Source organism: Ceratotherium simum, chromosome 10, assembly GCF_057802395.1.
Source record: "Ceratotherium simum simum isolate JZ-2026a chromosome 10, ASM5780239v1, whole genome shotgun sequence".
Lineage (NCBI taxonomy): Eukaryota > Metazoa > Chordata > Mammalia > Perissodactyla > Rhinocerotidae > Ceratotherium > Ceratotherium simum.
In genome coordinates this window covers 58,010,049-58,033,772 of record NC_141909.1, presented here as the reverse complement: position 1 = coordinate 58,033,772, position 23,724 = coordinate 58,010,049, and the positions used below count along the sequence as shown (strand labels likewise).

At 42.5% G+C, this 23,724-nt stretch overlaps 1 protein-coding gene and 1 long non-coding RNA gene across 3 annotated transcripts in view; one reads left to right on the top strand and one right to left on the bottom strand.

Moving 5' to 3' along the window:
• Window positions 1-1,416: 1,416 nt before the first annotated feature.
• Window positions 1,417-19,715, bottom strand: LOC147916125 (uncharacterized). Its single transcript, XR_015553416.1, has 4 exons — window positions 19,640-19,715; window positions 11,628-11,914; window positions 5,129-5,194; window positions 1,417-1,527 (listed from the first exon to the last, which is right to left on the bottom strand). It is a non-coding gene; the product is annotated as an uncharacterized LOC147916125 (long non-coding RNA).
• A 374-nt stretch (window positions 19,716-20,089) lies between these two features.
• The window catches only part of RUBCNL (rubicon like autophagy enhancer), a 53,201-nt gene continuing 49,566 nt past the window's right edge, over window positions 20,090-23,724 (top strand). The window contains exon 1 of one of the 2 annotated variants that reach the window (XM_087436050.1): window positions 20,090-20,191. The gene's annotated coding sequence lies outside the window, so the exon portion shown is untranslated. Of the gene's footprint in view, window positions 20,192-20,618; window positions 20,719-23,724 lie in introns of those variants that run through there. The other variant, XM_087436051.1, reaches the window with a different exon arrangement.

Here is a 23,724-nt window from a genome sequence, read left to right as displayed (position 1 = left end):
AGGATAGTTTTGCTGGATAGAGTATTCTTGGTTGAAAGTTTTGTCTTTCAGTATTTTGAATATGTCATTCCATTCTCTCCTATCCTGTGCGGTTTCTGCTGAGAAATCTGCTGAAATCCTGATAGGGATTCCTTTGTAGGTTATTTTCTTCTGCCTTGCTGCACTTAATATTTTTTCTTTGTCATTGACTTTTGTCAGTTTTAATAGTATATGCCTTGGAGGTCTTTTGCATTGATGTAATTAGGAGTTCTATTGGCTTCATGTACTTGTAAGTCCAGTGACTTCCCCAGGTTTGGGACGTTCTCAGCTACGATTTCTTTGAATAAGCTCCCTGTTCCTTTCTCCCTCACTTCTCCTTTTGGAATACCTATAATCCTTATGTTGCGTTTCCTAATTGAGTCAGATATTTCTTGAAGAATTTCTTCATTTTTTAAAAATCTTAATTCTCTATCCTCCTCCACCTGAAGCATTTCTATATTTCTATGCTCTAAATCACTAATTTTGCCCTCCATTACCTCAGCTCTATTTTTTTATGGATTGTAGATTATATTTTATCTTATTAATCGTTTTCTTCATATCCAGGATTTCTGTTTGGTTTTTTTTAGAGTTTCAATCTCCTTGGTGCTCATTAATTTTATTCCTGCGTTCATCGAACAGTTTTTCTGAATTTTCTTGTAACTCGTTGAATTTCTTTATGACAACTATTTTGAATTCTCTATCATTTAGATTTTAAATTTCTTGACTTCAGGATTGGTTTCTGGAGACTTGTCATTTTCTTTCTGCTCTGAAGTGTTAATGTAGTTCTTCATAGTGTTTGATGAATTGATCCTTTGCCGGTGCATTTGTGGTAGTATCGGGTTGCAGATTCCACCTGTCACTGCCGGGGGGGTTGTGGGGGGCAGGAGCTATGTTTTCTGATCCCACCCAGTCTGTTGGAAGTTGTGCTGGTAGGGGTCCTCTGCATTTGTGTGCTGGCTGCAGCCACTGGGCAGGTCAAGCACGCATGCACCGGTGGGGCCTCTGTGCTCTGCCAGTGGGTCATTCTGGTGCAGGACCACTGCGCTCAGCAAGGGACTGGCTGAGCTGTTGTGTTAGGTGGGAAGGGAGGGGCACTCTCTTTCACATGGGCCAGCTCTGTGCTTGTGGGTGGTTCAACTGAGCTGCTGAGCGTGGTGGGGGGGTCCTTCGTGGGGGTTGAGCTGTGCCACTCAGTGGGGAGCATTCCTATGGGCACAGCTGCCATGACATGGTGGGTGCTCCCATGGGCTGGGCTACCACTCCAAAAGTGTTTGCGTGCAAACGAGGCTGCCCCCACCTCCTCCCACAGCTGCACCAGCCACTGTGTGAGGACCAATGACCTGAATCACTACCGCTGGGGAGGAGGAGGGGTCCACTCTCCCAGTTTCACTGCTTCCCAGAGATCCAGTCCTTTCACTTTCAGAGATATGGCTTTGTGGGTCTCCCAGACATCCTATTGTGCTGTGCAGGGAATCCTCCATTGGTTAATGAATGTCTGCTTAGCTGTAACTTAGAGGAGAGAGACAAAGGGAACAATTCACTCCACCATGATGCTGATGTCACTCTCTCACCATTCTTAGGTACCGTCCCCTCCCTAAGCCATTCTCTATTATCCTGTCTTATTTTCTTGATGGTAATGTGTGGAATTACATATGTAGGTGTATAGTTACTCATTTATCATCTGTCTTTCTTTCTCTTTCACTACCTCTTAGACTACAAGTTCCAAGAAGGCAGGGACTATTTTGTGTACACTGGATTTCCAATTCTAGGATAGAGTCTGGCCTGTAGTAGGCTCTCAACAAATATTTGAATGAATGAATCCTTACGCTAACCTGCTCATTCACTTATTCTGTTGTTTCTTGAATTGCCTTTATCTGGGACCCCAAGTGCTGCTGTCATCCCAGTAGGTGTGTGTAATTTCGAGTTCCCATATGTCCCTCCCTTCCCAGCTCAGCTGGGCCCATTCCAGGAGACTAATCATCACACTGAGCTCTAAGTTTCCATTATTTTTTTTTGAGGAAGATTGGCCCTGTGCTAACATCTGTTGCTAATCTTCCTCTTTTTCTTCTTTTCTCCCCAAAGCCCCAGTATATAGTTGTATGTCATAGTTGTAGCTCTTCTGTGTGGGACACTGCTCAGCATGGCTTGATGGGCAGTAAGTAGGTCCATGCCCAGGGTCTGAACTGGCGAACCCCGGTTCCCGAAGCAGAATGCACAAACTTAACTGCTACACCACTGGGCCAGCCCCTAAATTTCCATTCTTAAAACTTGCCAATATTCGTAGATGTCCAGACCTCTGCTTGCCTGCCTAGTTTTGATGCATAGTCTTGCTCTGACTGCCAACAGCTCTGCCTCATTGACCTTGGTTCCCACTGTGACCTCTGGTCTCCCTCTCTTGTCTTGCTCCCCCAGCTTTTGTGTGGCCTTCCTCATTCCAGCTCCTAACCTTGCTGCCTGTGGTCCCAGGCTTGCCACAGAGAAGCCAGCATCAAGGCCAGTGGCTCTCTCAACCTCTAATCCTAAATATGCAGGGCTTTCTGAGATCTCCAAGTGAGAACTTTACTCTAGTACAACCCAGAATATGCCAGGCACTAAATAATCAATGTTGCCCATATCTCATCCTTGAGAGAATGTTTAACTTCCTAGGGATGATTAATGTAGCCATTTTTTTCATATTCCTTTTTAAAATTATGAAATAAAACATGCATTCAGAAAAAAATGTATAAAACACATATGTATCATTTAATGAATAATTATATAGCAAACACCTATATAGCCACCACACAGATTAAGAAATAGAACAGGTCTGGCAATCAAGAATCCCTTTTGTGCTTCTACCCAGTCATAACCTGTCCCCACCCCATTTCCAGGTGGGAACCACTGAAGCAGGGTACCTGAGGGCTACTGTAAATATTTGGTAAGAACATGATTACTTTTTGACCTTGTTCCCAACAAAGACATAGACGAAGAGAAGTTAATCTTGTCAATTTTCTTGTTTAACCTGTGGGATGACTCAAAGGTCACAAGGATTTATGAGCTTGTTTTATAGAAGAAAGAGAATGCCTTCAAGGAAGTTACCATCACCAGATAACCAGCCCCCAGCTGCTGTTGACGCCCAGAAGTCAGATTGCCCAAGAGCTTACCTGGAGTGAAAGACACATGGATTACCCTATTGTTTCTCTGAAACTCCTCCTGCCAAGCCCCTTAGCTCTACAAACCCCCCCGCTTTCTTCTCTTGTTAAGGTGGATTTGAGAGAATCTATCCTCCCACCTTCTCATTTTGGCCAATTTGAATAAACCTGTCTCCATCTGCAAGCACCAATGTCTCAGTGATTGGCTTACTGCATATCAGGCACACAAACTTGAGATTAAGAGGTTCGGTATCACCAATACACTGACTTTTGTGTTTACTTCGTTTTTCTTTGTAGCTGTACCACTTATGTATTTATCCCTAAAAAATAGAGTTGAGTTTTACCTACTTTAAACTTTATATGAATGGAAACAAATGTGTGTATCTTTTTGTGTCTACTTTTTTGATGGTAACTATTTTTTTTTTTGAGAAAGTTGTTCTTAAAACACGTTCCCCTTTTTTGTCATTCTGCCTGTACTAGCAGGATCTACCAAGAGTCATTATTGCTAAGTTTACCCTTTTCTCATTCCAGTCTTCCTTGGAATGTGATTTGTGGTTTCCAGGAAGGGCTTATTGCTCTGTTTTCCAGATTGCTTGGTAGTAAACCCAGTGCTGGTGTGCAAGCCCTAACTCCCTCCTAGTTGCCTACTACCCACCCCCTCAACCAAGCAAAGAACATAAGAGACTTTCTTATCTCTACATTTGCACATTTGTAAGAGAGATCAGAATTCTCAATGACTTGCCTTGGAACCTACTATGTAAATATGCAAGCTCTTGTTATATAGAAAAATAGATGGAGAATTCCTGAGGCCATTGTCCTAAAGTAGGAAAAGAATATTGAAGAGTTGGCCAATCATGGATAACAGTAATTGATGTGGAGCAGGTAACCACTAATCCCTGGTAAAGAGAAGCTTTTATCTAGGGCTTTCAAAATGGAACAAACTAACACATTTTAAGTACCCCAATTCTAGAATACATTTATATTATTTAAATAATATTGAGGTAGTCTAATTCTAGAATATAGCAATTTTAAAACATAGTGATATGAATGTGTCTTTTGATTCAAGCTGAATCTTTTGGTAAGCCTATTTATGCAATTGTGTTTATGTCACACAATATTGTAAATAGGGTCTGAATGTATTCTCTGAGTTGAAATGAGTCATGAAAGTCACGCCTCTTATCATTGTTCCAAAGTTGGCTTTCTGAATCAGCAGTGTTGCCAAGCACTGATTTATATGCTGAGAGTGATCATTCTGAGGCAAAGAATGAAAGAAAAAACCTCTCGTTTTGGCAATCAAGTCAGAAGCTTCCATTGTGGTTCTGAGAAGTTGCATAAATCCTCGCTGTTCTGAGCTCATTCATTCTCCGCACTAGTGTAGGTTGGCCCACTGTGTAGTAGTTACAAAATGCTGCAACAGCAGGTTCTATTTCTTACCCATGCTCCCAGCTGCTGAGGTCTGAAGATGAGTGTCTGTATATATTAACAAAAAGGAATCTCGCTGGTACATTTGGTTGGGAGGATCTTAGCTAATACTCGCTCTTACTTTCAGCAGTAAGTTCCTGAAGCCCAGAATCCTCAGGCACACCCACACACCCCAGTTGCCTTTGTGTTTCTACCCTTTGCACAGCCAAACCTTCTCTCATCAATAAGATAGAGGAAGGGGGAAAGAGAGATTAACTTTCACATAACCATTTGAGGGATATCAAACATTGGAAAGAAACATGAAGTTTATGACAACCTCTTGGTGCTTAGGCCAAAATTCTTGTCAGAATCTCTCCTTCCTGGAGAGAAGGCCATTGGGGTGGCTCCATGCTGAGGGACATTTGGTGACAGCAAAAAGCAACTGAAAGTTGTCTAGGGCAACCACAGAGAAACAGGGTCCCATGACCACTGGAAAGCCACACACACAGCAAAATTTAGTGTAAAAATATCCTTCAAAGAGTCAGTGCAGGGAAATTCAGTTTCAGACCGGATTTTACCTGTGCAACCCAGGAACATGCCTCAAGTGGGGCTGTGAGGTGTATCCTCTTCTGTCCTCTCTTTAGCTGCCATCATATTAAAGAAAAAGAAATCTTAATACAAAGTTAAGTGATTAAATGTCCTCCCTTGTCCCCTCCTGTCTCTTTCTCACCCCTCCTCCAAACAAAGTTCCACTTCATTTCCATTTGCCCTCCTTAACATCTAGTTCATATACATCCCCACCCCACCAGAATGTAGTGTGGCTTGGTACATGGCTTCTTTCAAGTGCTTTGGACAAGGCTGCTTAGATGTTTATCAGTTATCAGTGTTTTATAGTCAATTATTACCATGTTCAACTGTTCCATTAATAACATGGATCCTGAGACTAGCAGTGAGCAGAAGGTCCCTGATGAACCCATCCCCAGAGGGCCAGGCAGAGCGCACGGCCTGGGGTGGCAGGGTGTGGGGTGGAGTGGCATGGGCCAGTGAGTGTGGCTGGCTCAGGGCAAACATTTGCAATGCCAGAAAAACATTTTTGATGGAAAAAAATCAATTGATACTTCACCTTTGAAAATAAGAGAAAGAGTTAAGTATGGTTAGGATTTATGGGAAGAGTTTACATTTGAATTAGTTTGACTGTTCCTTTCATTCAACTATAAATATAGTTCTCCTCTCAAATTAGAATTCATTTGTCTACAACTCAGTGTGGCCACGGGGGATAGTAATTTATGGTAGGAGTTTATCAAATGAACAAATAATTCATTCACCAACAGGGCTTTTACTTCTTTGGGATCCTCTGGGAATATGTGAGTGAAAAACTAAATATAAGAATCAAAGTAAAAACTTACCAAACGTTAATCTCCATAGGTAAACATATCAGTCACCATGTTGAAACTGGGGGCCAACTTGCTTATCTATACTGCTCGTTGCTTGTTTGCAAAAGTAGCTAGATAATACGTTACTAAAACCCACCCTATAGACATCTCTGATGCCTGGGTCACCATAGTAACAGGTGCTTGAGTTTTTCAGGAACTGAGAGTTGACTCCTTGTCCAGTTCAGGCTGGTTAAGACCACCAACTCATCAACTGGGCCTGTACAGATGACTGACACGTGACCCTTTGATATCAAGGAGCTGAAAACTGCACCCTCAGATCATGGTAATGCTGCCATTTTGTGAACATACATCCTATGAAAAGCTATAAAGCCAGACTACATTTGCACAGATCATCAATTACCTCACTTGTCCCTACCTCCAATCATCTATTCTTGCTTTAGACCACCCTGTTCCTTTATCCCATAAATATCCCTAATCCTCATTTTTGGGGGAGATGGATTTGAGATTGGTTCTCCTGTCTCCTCACTTGGTTGCCTTGTGATTAAACCCTTTCTCTTTGCAAACTCCTCATCTTGGTGATTGGCATAATCATGCAATATGCAAAATGAACCTGGTTCGGTAACGGTGTAATCCCCCTTCAAGAAGAAACTTAGAGGAAAATTGAGACTCAGCCAAAGTTCTTACTTGCTTTCATTACTTGTATATCTGCCACTTCAGATAGTTAAACCATTAAGGTCCTTGGTCTCTAGCTATATAAATAGAGCTTGACCCACCCTTTGCATAAAAAGAACAAATTATACCCCCCAGGAAGATATTATATATTAGGCGTTACCTGAGGTACATTTCTTTCTTTCTATAGAGCTGCAGTGGAATGATAATTTTATCATCCAAAGCAGTGAGTGTTGGTTAAATAAATTGTGGGTCAATCGTGTGATGGAGTATTATACAGTCACTCAAAATCAAGTTTTTTGAAAGACATTTCATGAATTGTAGGAATGCTGATGCTATAATGCTATTTTTTAAAGCTGGATAATACTGTATATACAAGATGATTTCCTATTTTGATATAAGTGCTTTGTGTATACATACACAGATATATAATATAACATATATATACACATGCAAAATGACAAAGTAAACATACCAAAATATTGAGTGGTTGTCTATAAGTTGTAGGATTATGTATGATTTAGAAATTTATAACATTTTTCCATTCCAACTATCTTACAATGAATATATTTTTATTAAAATCAGAAAAAAATCCCACATTTTGAACATTTTTAGGAATTGTAATTTCCAAAATGTCTAATCTATTTTCTGGAACGCTAGCAAAGGTGTTGAAAGTACATAGACATTGATAAAGCCAGGAAGATAAATTTGATCATTTTGCAAACTATTTACTTTGGTTCCGTGGCCGCATGCTACCCTAAATCTGCAGAGCTGTCTTTAAAATAAAAGCCCCTGATAACTGCTGGAGAAGCAGCTCGAAGTCCTTTTCCTTTAGTGGGTCAAGGGCATCATCATTGACAAGATGCCCAAGAATAATCTGAGGGTGCTCACAACTCCATTAAATACCCTCTCTAACTAGTGAGAGGCCATGTGCTGGGGTCGACGGGATTCTTCCCAGGAAGTCTAGACATCTCAGTTCTGGCCCTGGCTCTGACTTGCACTCCCAGTGTGGGCTTAGACCAGGAATCGCACGCACCTGATGGCCCTAAGCTCTACTTCAACTCTACCTGGATCCACACAAGGGAATGAAGACCACTGGAAATGGTGGCTACGTGGGTAAATACATGGTAACTATATGGGCAAGTAGTAAGACTTTCCTTCTAGATACGTAGATATATATCTATGATTTAGATACATTATCTTTAAAAGATAATCCATTGTTTAAAGCAAAAACAGGACTGTACTAAATATTCATATTATCTACTTTAATTTTCATAATCACTCTATTGGAGTAGATACTCTTACCATGTACACTTTACAGATGGGCAAACTGAGGCTTAGAGACCTTACATATCTTGCCCAAGGTCAAGTAAACACATTATTTAAACTCTATTGTTTTGTGTCCTTGACACAGCACACAGCTCCTTTGCTAAAAGTAGGCAGAAGGGGGAAAAATGTATTGAGTCATTACTATATTTAGCTGCTTGAACAAATGCCTCTTTGTTAAAAAAAAAAGACTTTTTTTGGGACACATTATCAAGTTACTCATAAATCTAAATATGAAACCCTGTGAAAAAGGATATCTGATTCGCTGAAAGAGAAATGATCTGAGATCTAATAGATTAGGTCAAGGACCAGTTGCTCTTTATGAAAATTTAGACGGCAAGTAGTTGGCTTTTTATGGCAATGGCTGCAGGGAAGAGAACAAGACTATAAGCGAATCTTTGTGTTTCAAACAGATTATGTCATTTATAATTTCTATTTGGATTAGGGGAAAAAAAATCAATGGACACAGGATAAATAGCAACTGCCTGCTTTTTCCCCCCAAGTACAATTTTATTCAAGAAAAAGATTATATTAAAATGAATACTCATTTTTATCTATCCAATAAGTTTGATGGGACAAGTCTCTATGACTGGACCTGAGCCTTTCAGAAGACCTCAAGCACTGCACAGGTTCATGAAACAACGTCTAGATTTTTCTCCTTATTCTACAGTATAATGCTGACTAGGGGAAATCGTGCATGCACACGTGTGTGTGTGTGTATACACGTGTGTAGGGCTAGGGAAGCAAGCAACTAACAGAAGTTTGTTTAAAAAAGCTAACATTTATTAAGTTCTTACAATGTGTCAGAAACTGTACCACACATATTCTTAATATTATCTCATTTATTCTTCATAAAAACCTATATAATAGGTATTATTATCCTCTTTTACAAATGGGGAAATTAAGTTATAATAAAATTATCAGCCTTATTAATAAATAATGTTTTGAGTGTTTATTACATGATAGGCTGTACTAAATGTTCATATTATCTATTTTAATCTTCATAATGACCATATTGAAGAGGACACTCTAACATGCAGCATCCTTTACAAATAAGCAAACTGAGGCTTACAGACCTTAAATATCTCGCCCAGTGTCAAATAAACATACATCATCTATATTATCTGTTGCTTTGTGTCCTTGACAGAGTACAAAAAATTAGTCCCCATTAGTCCTTAGTATATTTCTGAGAAATACATGTCAATACCAGATAGACAAATTTCGGCAAGTTACTTTTTCATTTGTGATGATCAGTGAAAGGCGAGGATAAAGAAGGCTCCATGTCTTCAAACTTGCGTCTCAGTCTATTAAGGGTGCCTGTTTTTCCTTAGTTTCCATAATAATGTGACGTGTACTCGTGTTTGGAGCACTGGGAAGGTTAGATGCTGGGAGTCAGGAAGAGTCTGATTGAATATGAAGTGTTTGGGGGTGATCCTTAAGGAACATGAGTTTAGGGCAAAAGTAGAAGGTGGTTCTGCTGCACAGACAGCTGCGATCACCACAGGGATAGTTCACTTCTCCACGCCAGACCCTGTGCTAAGATCAGGATGTCTAACCCTAGATGCTAGATCTTACTAGTGTTAGGTCCATTTTACAAGGAAGGGAACTAAGGCTCAGAGAGAAGTAGTATCTTGCCAAAGGCACAGAGCTGGTGAGTGGCAAAGAGAGGACGGGGACCTCCAGATGTCTGGCTCTGAGCCCAGCACCAAACGCTCAGCTCAACTGCATTTTGGAAAACCAAACAGAGGGAAGGCTGCTGGCTGAGGAAGAGAGACTGGGTTTATACACCAATCCTGCTTCAGTTTGTTCTCATTGTTAACTTTGAAAAGACTTAAGGAGGGAGCTAAAAATAAGAGGAAGATGAGGATCTGTGGAAGAAATCAAAACAGATAAGACAGTGTAAAGAAGAGAAGTCAGTGAATCAAATGTGTTACATAATTTTAGCTTGGAAAAAAAATAGTTAAAGTAATGCATGAAATAAGAATCATGGTGTCACAGGGCTTCCAGAAATTATCTACCTTATTATCCCCTTTTCTGATAGAATAATCCAGTGTTTAATTGCACAAACGATGGTCTTGCATTTTGTTTAAAGACTTCCCTGGAACTACCAAACTTTAAAGTCAGTAAGTTCATCCTCAAGTCTGAAGCTGAATCCCCTGCTGAAAATGGTTTGAGAAAGACAAGATCATCACTCCTGCAGCTGGGAGGGTCACATGACCCCAAATAACGCTGACAACATCATTAGGAGCTCTTTCCACCAGTAGCCAGTTTTCTTTCTATGCTCTTGCCTTCTTAGGGGGATTTCAAAAGCTGACTGACTCCTCTTTTTTGTTCTCTCTCATAAATCACTGGTTGGGAGAGGGTCTGGTATTTTGCAACTGCAATGCACCCACAAAATCAATGTGAGATTTAAGGCTTTGTGGGTGTGTGAGCATTTGGATCCATCTGAGTAGGCATTCACGATACCTTGTTAATCTCTAATAAATACAAACCATGGCTAATATAAAAGACTCAGCTAAATTTTAGATATTACTGAGTATATTATTTCAAATACCAATCTTTTCCTTTATGGTTAGTGCTTTTAGTGCTTCTTGTGTCCTAAGTTATCTTTGTTCACCTCCATATCATGAAGGTATTCTCCTCCGTAGTTTTTAAAGAAGCCGTATTGTTCCATCTTTCATGGTAAGGTCTGTGATCCATCTCAAATTAATTTTTGTGTATTGTGTGAGGTAAAGGTCAATGTTCAGTTTTATTCCACACGGTATCAAATTGTCCAGGCACTGTTTATGTGAAAGAACCACACTTTCCCCCACTGAACTGCAGTGGCACCTTGGTTGCCAATCAAGTGGCCATATACCTGTGAGTCTGTGTTTGGGCTCTCTCTTTTGTACCATTGATTTATTAGTCAGTGAAAGGCTTTGGATTAACTAGTGAGTTATACTGTCTTTCTGAGGTTAGAAGGAAGAGAAGACCTAAGTTTAACACAGTTTAATATAGTAACTAAATTATAAAGCCACGCACAAAATTTTAAGAGGAGTTCCTGGGAGGTGAAAGGTGTATTCCATAAAATAATATTTGATGGACCAAAAAATTATCAACATGTAAGTATTCTAGTCTTTCCCTACTATGTTCACTCAATGAAATAAATCCTGTATTTGCCTCTTTAGTTTCTCCCACTTTGTCACTCCTAACAAATAAGGAGTCTTGTTTGTTGGGAAAGGGTCTAAAAAAACTAATCTATATAACAAAAGAGAGAAGCCAAAAGTTGTTTGGGCTGTGTGCTGAGAAAGAGTTTAGACTGCATTTGGAGAGAGAGAGGGACAGTTGGGAGTAGATTCTGGGTGTAAATGAATTGGAGGGGAGGGAAAAGGAACATGATGAAGTGGAGTGGAGAGTTTTGAGGATCACCTTTGATGATCCTCAAGAAATGCAAACAAAGGGATTTGGTTGCATTATGATTATTGTTGGGTGTTGAAATGTTTTTAAGTAAATCACTTTGCCTCTTTAATCTCCCCAATTTCTTACCATTGGAAGGTAATTCTATTGACAGAAGAGGAAACAGAAGTTCATCTGAGTTTAATACATTGCCTAAAATGAAACCAAGATTTGATCTAAGATTTTCTGAATTCACATTTCATGCTTCTGCCCCAATCACTAGAAAACAGGAAAAGACTGTAAGACAACTGACCGTAATACAAAGCAGAGAAGTACAAGTGCAGAGAAAGCAGCGGGCGGGTGCATGAAGAGGGATGTTTTCAATCTCCTTCCTGGTTAGAAAGTGTCTGGGGAATTTTCTGACTTCTAGAAGGCTTCTGAGTGCAGGCTGTGGATTGCTGACTCAGCCAGGAAAAACTGACCACTGACTGGCAGCCTGCTTACAGTAGGGTGGCCTCGGCAAAGAACAAGCAAGTGTAAGTCGGGTCCTCAGAGGGCCTTGGTGAGGTACCACTTCCAGGTCCTGCAAACTTCAGGGGGCTGTTTGGATGATGGATAGGGGGAGAAAGAGAAAACTGATTAGAAACCAAAGGAGAAAGGGACAATCTTGAAGAAGAATTATCTCAAGCCACAATAGTTTGCCTTCTTGTTTTCATCTTAATTCCAAACAAGGTTATCATAAGGATACACTCAGTCTTTTTTTTTTTAACTATCAACCAAGCAACAGAATTTATTTAGATCTCACCAATTTTCTTATTAATTTTTTTCAACTAAAAATTTTTTATTGTGGTAAAATATGCATAACATATAATTTATCATTTTAACCATAAGGATACACTCAATCTTAAACAAAGGCGGAATGGCAAAGCTTTGTGTCCCCTGCTATATCTTCTCACACGTGTTCTCACCTCCAAAATCAGCCTTGGAGACTCTTGGAACTAATCTCATCCTGCCCTATATGCAATGGGTGCTGAATGCCAGTTTTTAAACATTTAGCAGCACACCATCATTGTCGTCCCTGTTCAAGCCAAACTTTACAACCCTCTTCCCCCAACTCTTCACCAACCACCACCTCCTGCTCCTTCTCTTCCTCCTGCTTCTCCTCCTCCTCCCCTCCTCCTCCTCTCATCATTATCATCATAGCCTCTTCCTTATCATCATCATCACCTCCATCATCATCATTGCAATAGCTATGGTGTGTTCAGCATCTACCACGTGTGAAGCACTATTCTAAATGCTTTACATGTGTTACCTGACTTAACTCTCACAATCTCTCTATAAAGTATGTATTTTGATAATAATAGCTACCACATATTGGATGCTTCCTGTGTACTAGATACTGGACTAAGTCCTTTACAGTTATCCTCTCGTTTATACTATACCATGGTGTATATATATCTTATATTGACAAAACAAACACTAGAAGAGTCCTGTGTTTCTCTCTCTGCAATATCAATTTAAAGGAATCATCATTTATTTACCTGCATCTTCCTCCACATCCCTAAATCATCCAAACTAAGGCACAGTGGTTGTTTTTGAAAAATCTGATGTTCTTGGATTGATGTCAACCTCAAGAAATGGGGAAACCAATCCCACTAAAGACAGCAGGAAAAAGGAATTTCAAAGCCTGTTTGGTAACTATGTACATGGAGAACAAGACGAGACAGAGAGTTCTGAGCTGAAAGTGCAGAGTCTGAGTAATGGTCCAGAACAAACGAAGCGCTCGGGATGAATGACCAAAGACATTGCTACAATGTTCGCTGCCCAGGCAATTAGGTCACCCCAGAAAACGCGCAGCTATTTGAGGATGGAAAAGACCTTTGTGTACGCCCTCCGGCTGCTCGCCCGCCTTCTTGCAGGCTCTAAAAATATCCATGGTAGATGTTCACAAGTGATCCTGTTTAGGCTTTTGCTAGTAAAAGTGTGGTCCCTGGCTCAGCAGCCCCGGCATCACCTAGAAGCCTGTTGCAGCATCCAGGGCCCCACCTGAGAAATATTGGATCAGCATCTGCATTTTATCAAGATTCAACGTGATTCCTATGCACCTTAAAATTTGAGAACTTACGAAATATAAGATCACCAAGGAAGGAAAATGCAAACATCAGTAAGCTCCCAATGTGACGGCGTCCCACTGTTCAGAACCCTTCAGTAGCCCCCATTGCCTTCGGGGTAAGGCTCCCACTCCTTAATGTGGCTTTAGACTCTCATCTCCAGCCTCCTGTCCTCACTCTTCCCTGTTATATCCCAGCTAAGCTCAACTCAGAGCAGTAACAAACTATCCAGGCTTTCTTTTAGCTCTATGTGTTGCACATATTTCTGCTGACTAAAATATGACTGTTTTAAAGCCAAAGAAATAGAGCACTAGTTAGGAACAATGAACGTAAAAAAACAGGTCCCTTGGCCCCCAGGGGCCCAGTGAATGTGGCTAGGTCAGCGCATCAGCTCTGCCCATAGTTCAATTTGAGAAGCGTATCTCTTCCCAGGAGGCCTCTTGAGTCAGCAACTTTCAACTTATGGCATTTTTCAAGGGACCTTTTCATTTACACTTGATTTGACTCTCTGACAGCAGCTCCAACACCAGAGAATGACAACAGGACTCTTAGGCGCCCTTCTTAGCTGACCAAATGTTGTAATGATTCATTGATACGCTCTACTTGTCTTTCCTTCTCCAAATAGGCCTAGTGTTTAGTGTTGTACATGAGATGGGTGTCAGCTGTGTTGACAAGAATGTTACACGCTCTTTCACTAGCCAGCCTAGAGAGCTTCCACATGCCTCAGAATAGAAATGAAGCTTCCTCTTCTGTGAGGGAAGTTAATACTGTATGCTAAGATGAGGCACCGATTTTTAAATTGAATCCACATTCTTCCTGTAAGCAGGAAGACAGCTGAGTATTATCATCACAAATTCTTTGTTACTTCAAGTCCATATAATTTAACTACCAATTTTTTGATAGTAGAGGCATTCATTCACAACTAGTTAGAGAGAGAGATAGTTAATCCTTAAAGTTTTCAGATTATCAAAAATACACCAGCCATGGCTCACAAATTCTATATTTTGCCAAAACTTATTTATTCAACAGATATTTTTAAGAGCTATATTATTTTCAAAATGCTTTGATGATTAGAGAAAGAGAAAAAGTTGAGATGTTTCCAGGGGAGTCCACGAACCCACTTGGCAGGGATACTATGCTGCAGCTCTAGGAACTGCATTTCATCAGTGCAACCAAAATCATTCAGTCTCTTGGGGTCTCTACTGGTTTCCTATTTCTGTAATCGTAATAGTTCCTTGTTATATGGCTGTAATAGTTTCCTATTGCTGCTTCAGATTAGTACAAATTTAGCGGCTCAAAATGACACAAATCTATTATCATCCAGTTCTGGAGGTCAGAAGTCTGAAATGGGTCTCACTGGCCCAAAATCAAGGTGTCAGCACGGCTGCGTTCCTTCCGGAGGCTCCAGAGAAGAATCCATTTCCTTGTCTGTTCCAGCTTCTAGAAGTTGCCAGCATTCTTTGGCTCGTGGCCTCCTTTCATCTTCAAAGCCAGGGATGGCTGGTGGAATCATCACATCACATCACTCTGACTCTCCTGCCTCCCTCTTTTAGAGGAGCAGCCTTGTGATTACATTGGGCCCACGTGGATCATCCAGGACAATCGCCTCATCTTAAGGTCAGTTGATTAGCAACCTTAATTCCATCTGCAACCTAAATTCCCCCTCGCCATGGAACAACATAATTACAGGTTCTGGGGATTAGGATGTGGACATCTTTGGGGGACCATATTCTCCCTATCACAGGATCTGATTTAATGTGACCAAATTCACTGGAGATTAATATATAAGCAAGAATGATAATTTAGTACTATTTACTATGAAAAATATAACTTTTGGGGAGTGCAGTGAGAATGCCCATGTTGGCTGGTCAGTACCTTCTTTCTCTCTAGGGAAATTGACACAGAAAATCTATTTTTAAATAGAAGATAGCTTGGAGAGCATGAAATCAGAGCATCACATCAAGCTGAATGACTTTAATGGCTGGTGAAAAGAATCAATGAAAGAGAAGCTGTTGGTTGGATCCATCTATGTTATAGACAAGTAACTTCTGTTCAGACTGGAGATGAGTATCCACTGGTATTCATTGTACTGGTACATTAAAATTTTTTAACTTAATGTGGCAAAATAATTTATTGAGAATTTCATTTGTATTTTGTTGTCGCTGATAATTTATTGAGAAATTCCTTTGTTTTGTTCTTATTGTTTTGCAGAAAGATATCAATAAATGAGACCACTCTTCTCTCCCTTTCTCTCTCTTCCTCTCCCTGAAGAGGGCCAACAGGGCTTTGAGTCCCCAGGGCAGAGTTAAGGGATTTTTGTATTTAGCTTAACTGTGGTTCTGTGGTATGACAAGCAGAAAGGCAGGAGTTGCCTGAGTGGGAAGTAGCTTCTTCAAGTAGGAACTAAGGAAAAGCAATTTCTGTTTTTTGGATGGGAAGGGCAAAAAGGGTCTGTGAGAGCAGGGCAGGCTCTCTGAAGGGGCAGCATTTGGATGCTGAGTGACTGAATCCCTAAGAGCCTGGCGATGGATCCTTGTACCTACACTTGGCATAGAGTGATAGAACTGCCCAAATTAATACAGACTTCGAAAATGAGAGTCTCTATAGTGACCATGATAGAACAAAGACCAGAAATATTTCCTCGTATATTACATAAGCACTTGGGCTCTTGAGAGACTCTAGGGAGTGGGAAAGGCTCTCCAACACACAACAGATTTAATTTCTTGCCACTTATTCAAGTAGGATTATCAAGTCAACTTAATTTGATCTAGAAAAAAATTTAGAAGAATAGGTAATGTAACTTTTTTTTTGGTACCAGAGTTATATGCAGAAAAATTCATACCAGCCAGACAGGATTTTGTCTAGATGTTTCTGCCTTTCCTTATCAAACAGTCCATGTGAAAATGACCTGGGGAATTGTCTAAACTGGGCTAAAAGGCAACCACAAAAACTAATGAAATATCAGGCACGAAACACTGCAGTACCTGGTCAGCTCTGGGAAGCAGACGTGAAAAATATAAGATGTGGTCAATGGCTTGAGGTACAAAGGTAGGAAAATATGAAGAAAGTTCCCAGAGCAATTGGTGGGCCATCATGGATCTTAGGGCCACTGAGGCAGGAGTGAGAAAACAGACTGAAAATTAGGTTGAGATCACAGTCAAGAACACTTTCACTGTAGACTAAAAAACTGAACTTTGGACTCAGTAACTGTTCCTAAACATGGGATAATCTTAGCTTAATATCTTCCTCTTTCGTAGGATGACATTCAGATCACACCCCCACGAGACATGTGAGCAGTTAAAAAGTTTATGAAACACCTAAAACAAGTGAAGTACAGGCTAAGTCCTGGGGAGGGGGAAGAAATTCAGAAATGAGTGTGCCCTCTCTGTCCACAATCTAGTGGGCAGGACAGAGGATAAACAACTTAATTTTTTTAGTTCTAACGGCAGATAACTGTTTACCACTGCATTCATGCGAGACCCCAAATTTTTATATATACCACATTTTCGTCACGAAAATAGACCACAGAACAGGTGCAGCTTCTGGTTCTACTAGTCCAGCTAATTAGAGCATCTTCAAGAGAAAAAGTGGGAACCATGTAACGAAGAGAGAAAGGAAGAGGACTAAGCACAAGGTTTACTTATTATCTGTCCAACCCAGGGCACAGGCCCCTCATCCTATCGTCTCCACTGGAACAGGCTGACCCTGGGGATCAGGGTTTGCCTGAAGCTGTGGGGTTGTTGTGTCTGGTATTCCTGGCTGTCTGGAAGCAAACAGCACTTTCACTGGAGTCCACAATCCTTTTATTTTAACTTCCTCTATCTCTTAAAGGGAAAGAGCCTCTTTCAGGGCATGGCATCTCTGAATATGCCCCCACAAATCCAAAGCTAGCTGTCACCAGCAGAAGCAAATAGTAAAATGGCAGGACTAGTCCTCCTTCTAAATAAGGGAGTGCAACAACCCAAAAGCTGGGCTCTGGCACCCCTAAAGAAAAGCAAAACAGGGCAAGATTTATTAAAATTCCAGAAAAGAATTTCCAGGGGCAGGGGCCCTCTCTTAGCATATTGCAGTCACATGGGCTTTTACTCCAAAGAAGTATTACATCATGATAAGAGATTTAAAATACATTTATACATATACTGTACATATATTATATCTGTACATATATTGTATATTTACATATATAATATGTATATATAAAATATATACATATATATTTTATTATGGTAAAATATATACAACACAAAATTTACTATTTTAACCAATTTTAAGTATACAATTCAGTGACATTAAGTACATTTGCAATAATGTGCAACCATCACCACTATCCATCTCCAGAACTTTCTCATCATCCCAAACAGAAACTCCGTACCCATGAAACAATAACTCCTCATTTCCACTCCCCCAGCCCCGGCTAACCTCCATTCTATTTTCTCTTTCTATGAATTTACCTATTCTAGGTGTCCCATGTAAGCAGAATCACACAAATTTGTCCTTTTGTGGATAATGGATATTTCAGACAGAAAGACAGACAGACAGACAGACAGACAGACAGGAGGAAAAGAAATCGACACAAGCCAAAGGCAGCTTCCCTGGGTTCTTTGGCTCCCTGATGCATGTTTTGGCTCCCCTGCCATGCCGGATCATCCCTCCCTCCCTGGGCGTCTGTATGGTGAGGGTGCCCCTTCTCATAGCTTATTATGCAGTTTGTCTCATCTCAGTTCCTTTCTGTTTTGTACAGAGACTGATTTCTCCTTTGCTGACTCCATTAGCTGAGCTCAAAAACAGGGTCCCATCTCTGCTTATGGCACAAATCACTTCTTGTGAAGGCTGGCTGGGTTTCGGCAGGCAGCTGCCAGGCTTCTAGTCTTCTGTGAGGCTGCCCCAGCCATAATGGAGCTTTGTGTGTGACCAAGGGGTGCTGGGCATGAGCCTGGCTAGCTGAAGTGGTGAGTTGTTCTGACACCTTTACTACCCTGGAGCCACAGGTCTTGCAGGGCACTGTGACCTGGAAGATGACCTTCCCCACAGGGAAAAAAAAAAATCAGCCTCTGCTTTTCCTGCGTGGTACTTGGTTTGTAAATATCAGTGACTTTTTCAGAATTGACCAATCCATTAGGCAGTTTTGGAAAACCTATCCCTCGGCATTTAGCGCTTGGGAAATTCTACTTCCAGATGCTGGGGGTGGGGGGACAACACAAAGCACATTTCCAGTGAGTTTTCCTAATTTGAAAAATTTGTCCTTGAGCTTTCTTTGTTCTAGACATATTCTTCCAGAATGTGGGCATCCTTTATCTGTGACTAGACGTTGACCGTGTATGTTCAAATTTATAGGGTGCTCCACACAATAGGGCACAGGCCAGCTTATTTACCTGCCAGTAAAGATGATTTCAAAGTGGCTTCAGAGGGAACAGACCAAATCTTACCATTTTGGTTCAAAATCTCCTAGTCTTCCTACAAGAATGCTTTTCTCTCCTTGGACTATGTCCAGTCCACCACCTAGCACAGTTTGCTCTGTTTTTTGTTTTTTTGACTAGCAGACTCATTGATTTACTTTGCATGACATTTGCTCTTGTTTTAAGATCTTTCTCTCTGCTTCCTCCTGATGCTTCTTCTCTTTTAAATATTCCTGAAACAGGCTCTTGCTTGGTCCCTTAATTTCATTCTTTTGTGTCTTGCTAGTGCCATGGTGGAAATTGGAGAAAGATTTTAGTGTTAGATATATCAGCCTTCAAAGCCTGGCTGTGTTACTTACTCGCTGTGTGACCTTGGGCATGTTACAACATCAGGGATGTTGATAGGATTGCTTAAAATAATGAGGAAAAGTACCGGAGAAATAGCAGAGACTCAACAAATGTTAGTACACACCTCACACCTTTTTCTTTTTAGTTTAGTTTAATGTAAGCCCTTCCCAGTCTGCCTTCAGCCGACCTGAATTCCTGAGACAGAACCCCAGATGTCCAGGGTTCTTTCAAGTCTAAGCCAGTCTAGGCTCCCATCAGGCTACCTTCCACGGAAGCGGGATGATTGACAGCTAGTATTCACCTGACTTTGTGATATCGGTACCTACTGCCTTCCTCTGAAGAAGCAGCGATTACGTGGCGCTGCCCCCAACCACTCCATGACTCCATGCCACGCTGTGCCAGGGAGTGGGGTGGGGAGTGGGGGGTGGGAGCGTTCCAGAGAGACATAGGACAAGTAAAGCCCAAAATACCTGTGACGTGATTCCACAATCTGGAAGGGACAAAAGACGAAGCCAAGAAACCAAGGGAAGTGCGATAGGGTTTGGTTTTATCGAGCAGAAGGGACTCTTCTAAGAAAGTCGTGACGGTTCACCTGCGTGTTGTTACCTGTGCAGGTAGCTCGGAGATTCTTCCCCAAGAGAGGTTAGGACGCTGCTGGAGCGCGCTGAAGCCCCCTAGGGGCAGAGGGGCATCCTGCGCTCAGCCCTTCTAACCACTTAGGTTTCTATTTCTGAAAGCTTTCTGCACTGGTTGGCAGCTTCTCCCCAGCGTCCACCACGATCTGGAGGCTATCCGCGGCACAGCTGTGGTGGGATTCCAACCCTCGCTGCAAGACAAGGTGACGATTAGGTTGGACTAATGTTGACAGTGAAGTCCTCGGAGTGGGTGGCCCCTTGGAACAGCCAGCTGAGGTCTGAAAGGCGCTGCTCATGCCCCGGGTAAACTGCAGATCCCCGCTGGGCCCAATGATTGCAGTGCAGACTTTAATCTGGATTACTCGTGAGGATCATTCTTCATTTCGGGTAATTGTACTGAATGCTAAACACCGCTGCTTGGGGCGTTTGGGGTTGGGAATTCACGTCCTCCAGGTCTGCGTTTATCTCATTTCGACCCTTGAAAGCGCAGTTCCGTCTGGGCCCCCAGAGAGGACAGGGCACGATTTCGGAGGGAGGATGGGGAGAGGGGAGCACAGCTGCTCCCGGCTGTCCCCAGCCCACGTCGCCCAGGGCCCTGCGGAGTGAGGGCAGGGTGCACGGCAGGGGAGGAGGAGGGAGCGCGGGGGGCCCAAGTTCTTTCCGCTCCCGTCCTCGGCCTCTCCCCGCGAGCAGCAGGCCCCGGCGCTTCGCTTCCCTGGGGAGCTCCTCGGATTGCAGCGGTAGCCAGGGATGGGGGGGACGCGGGAGGCGTGGCGGCGTCAGGGCGCCGCTTCTCCCTCCTCGCTCCCTCCCTCCGCCGCTGGGGAGCGCGGTGACCTCGCAACACTGGCCGGAGCCGCGCGAGCCAAGAGCCGTCCCGCCGCGCTCACCTGGCGCAGCTTTCCACCGCCGGGGTGAGCCGGGGCGGGGCTGGGGCGCGAGAGGAGCCAGAGGTAGCAGGGAGAAGAGGGAGGCAGCTGGAGAGGTGGGGCGGTGGGAGGGCGCCCGAGGGGCTTGCGCAGAGCGGAGACTGGGGGATCCCAGGGTAGGTCAGGGAGTGTCGAGGGCCCCTTGGAGAATGTAGGAAGGGGGTCCTCGGCAGCGGGGGCGGATGTTTATGGAGTTGACTTGCAAGGGGTGGGGGGACCGACCCTGGGCTCGGCTTGGGTCCGGAAGAGAGCAGGGCGACTCTCAGTGAGCACAAAGCCTGCGCCTTGCGTGGTCCCAGGCGCTGTGTTCCGGACTCCGTGGCTTTTCTCGGTTCCCCCAAAGTGCGGACACAGACTGCGAAGGCCCGCGGAGGACCCCCTCCCAACACACTCAAACCAACAAACTTTTTGCTACTTAACCGGGCTGGGTTGCAGCATGAAGCGCGGTGTATTGTTTGGTCGGAGCGCCCCATGCGAAGTCCGCTTGCTCAGATTGCGGCGGGGAGAGCGGAATTGCTGCATTTCACCCCCACCCCGCGGCTCTGACCATGCAGTTTGCTACCGACCTCCTGCGAAATTGATGCCTTCAGCGGAGAGAATGTGGAGAACCTTCAGAAGAGGGGTTATTTAGCCCTAAATGAGAACTAAGACTCAAAGGAAGAGTATATTCAAGAGCTGTCTTTACTGTGTCATTACAGTGGAATTTGGAAGGATCTCTGAATGGAAGATGTGATGGGAAAGAGCAAAGGACTGAGGGTCGGAGCACTTCCGTTTCCTAGACTCTATTCTAAGGCCGAATAGCTGTGAGGTCTTGGCAAGTCAAGAAACCTCGTGGTTTGGCCTTCAGTTTGCTTGCGTGAGAAGTGCGAGGAAAACTCCTGCCCTACCTCACTAGGTGGAGGTGTTTTGAAAAATATAAAGAGTGTTGGTGGAGCAAAACAACCAATAACCATTCTATAGATAGAGAGAGGTGAGGAGAGTTTTCCTTGAGCCAGGGTGAGGAGTAAATACTGAGGAAGGCAGTTTCCACAAAGGAAGAAAGCGTTCCTGAGAAGCATGATTTTCAGTGCAGTCTTACACCTTTTTAGAACAAAGAACATGCATTGAACATGCCCTGGATACATATTCATCAAAGTTTCAAAGAGGTATTCTGTTCAGATTAGCGGGTCAACATCCTGACATCCAGAAAGGGAATTTATATTCAGGAGTCCTCCTACAGTCCTTACCTATAGGGTGTTACCCATGCTGGCATCTGGGAGGGATAGTGTGCGTTCTTAACTTAAAAGAGTGCCTTCTTTACTTGAATGGTTAAAGCAAATGTACAATGTGTATTTGATGGGCTATAAATCAGGCTTCTTTAGTTCAAGCCAAATTAGTTTTGAACCAGAAGAGCTACCTCGGGTGCCTCGCTATGTGAAAATCTCTTGTCAGTGTTCTCTACCAGTTAAGGTCTCACCGCCTTGCTGCCCACACCTTCCTCCTGGCCTCCCACGGAGCCGTGTCTGGAGCAGAGTTGAGGCAGCAACTTCACAGGAATGCTGGATTTTCCTGAGAACCTGTCCAAAGAGGCAGGAGGTGTCTGTTTCTCAGTCTCTCCTCACAGTTCCTCTTTACTGTACTACCAAGTGAAACGGCCATCACCGTGTGACCTCAGGGGACAGGAACTGTGCCTTTTTCATCAACTACTTTAGGGCTCATACAAAGCGGGGGAGGTGCTCTGAACGTTGATGGAAAGTGAGAGTCATGGCCCCTGGGGGGATAGACTCCTTTAGGCGTGTTCTTCATGAGACCATTTAACTCCAAAAACATGGTTGGCTTTCTGAAGTTGGAGGTCTTGTTTCCTGACACAGGGAAAGTTCTGTCAGACCCAGTGATAAAGATCAGAGAATAAAGATTTTCATTGAAATAGTCTTTAGAGGGAGGTAAGTAAAGAGCTCAAGAAAGTACCTTGCTTGCTAACACGTTTTTCCCCACTCACCTGAAGGCACACAAATAACAGCATCGACAAATTTGAATAGTTTCCCTTGTTACTAAATTTAGATTCATATTTCCAATACGGAAAGGAGAGATTCACATGGTTGCTTGTGTTGCTGTTAAAATTGAAGCATTTCTTTTTCGATGAGCATGAGCAGCCTTCCAGAGATTATAACGTGAGCAATACTAGTGCCTGTACATCATATTGTATCTTTTCATGATACCAAATAAGACCTCTGAGTGGTTTTTCCATTTTACTTGAAAGGAGTTGAAAGATGACTCAGTTAAGAGGTTGGGAAATAAAACTAGGTCTCCTTAATTGTGCTGCCTTATACTGAACTGTAAATCTTTATAAAACAACACTGTTGGTAATAATATAGCTAAGTTTTGTAGAATATTGTGTGCCAGACTGAGATATACATGTTACAGTTCGTTTAATTCTCACAACAATCTGTAAAGAAACTGAAGTACAGAGAGGTTAAGTGCCTTGCCCAAGGTCACACAGCTAGTAAGTGAGTGATTTCTCTCAGTTTGGCATAAAAATTATATTTAATTGGGAGTCTTGTGTTTTTTCCTTAACTTCTGAACTGTGTTTTATCCCACACGTACAGGCAGTGTGGAGGGTGAGACCGAGGGCTCTGGAGCAAGGTTCCAGGATTCAGACCCTGAGCTTGTTGCTGAGTTGCTGTGTGGTCTTCACTTTACTTCCTTTTTCTGGGCCTCAGTTTTCTCACACACAAGATAGTGGTAATAATCCCATATTGAATGAATGCTTTATTTCTCACTGGAACATAAAGTGTGAGCTGTGGAAGAGAAATACTTCTCAGAATGTGAAAGAAAGTTTCAGAGTCAAGTGTTTCTGTCATCTATAGCAGTAGGCTGGAAAATGACAAATGAGTAGAAGCTGAAATAAACTACACACTTAATGTCATTTGCCCAACAATTATGTTCGAAAATTGTTTTTTTTTAAATACTTTAGTTCTGTTCTTGGATCCTTAGCTTTATATTTCTTAAAAG